The sequence below is a fragment of the Archocentrus centrarchus genome, chromosome 20 (assembly GCF_007364275.1).
Source record: "Archocentrus centrarchus isolate MPI-CPG fArcCen1 chromosome 20, fArcCen1, whole genome shotgun sequence".
Taxonomy (NCBI): Eukaryota; Metazoa; Chordata; class Actinopteri; order Cichliformes; family Cichlidae; genus Archocentrus; species Archocentrus centrarchus.
The window spans coordinates 691,565-692,429 of NC_044365.1; positions in this window are offsets into that span (position 1 = coordinate 691,565).

Sequence of the window (865 nt, forward strand, 5' to 3'; positions counted from 1 at the left end):
GCTCAGAACTCTCGTCTCACTTCTGCATTCTGGGATGTTTCAGTGCTGTTTTTGATTGACAGCTGAGATTCCTGCTTGTGTTTCCAGCTGGTTTTTTTATGATTGTGTTCCCTGTTCTGATCTCTGCTCTTTAATCTGGTTGGTGTTCAGTCTGGTTGCTGTGTGTTTGTGTGCTGCATCCTGTTTCTTAGTTTGTGTCTCTTGTGTCGTGTCTTCACTTTAACTTCTTGTGTGTGATTACTTCAGTTGCTTCCAGCTGTGTCTCCTTACCCTGCTGTGTTCACTTCCTGTCTCTTTCCTCACGTGCTTCCTGTTTAAGAGTCGGGATCGTGTCAAATCACTTTTCCTTCTGTGCTTCCTTTCCTTCATTATTGACTGCCTTTTGGCCTGTTTGGGGTTCTGTGTGTGTGCATGTGTGCGTGTGTGCATGCGTGTGTGTGTGTGTGTGTGTGTGTGTGTGTGTGTGTGTGTGTGTGTGTGTGTGTGTGTGTGTGTGTGTGTGTGTGTGTGTGTGTGTGTGTGTGTGTGTGTGTGTGTGTGTGCATGTGTGTACCTCTAGAGTCCTGCTGAACCCTGACCAGCACCTGAGGCAGCAGAGATGCAGGTTGTCCTGAAGAACCGTGCAGGCTGCAGAGCTGGGAGCGTCGGTTTCCAGCTAAACCTCTGTGTCCTTGGACGTCCTGCCACAGGAAAAGAATCTGAAGGGTTTGATGAGTACAGATTGTGTTTCACCCCCCCAAAACAAACTGGAAGAACAACCAAGCGCAGTGAGATCGAAGCATGCAGCTCCTCCACGTTCTTTCCAAAGCTGCAGGACGCTCTCCTCCATAAATGCCCTTTTATAAAGTCAGCCTATTTCCAGAGG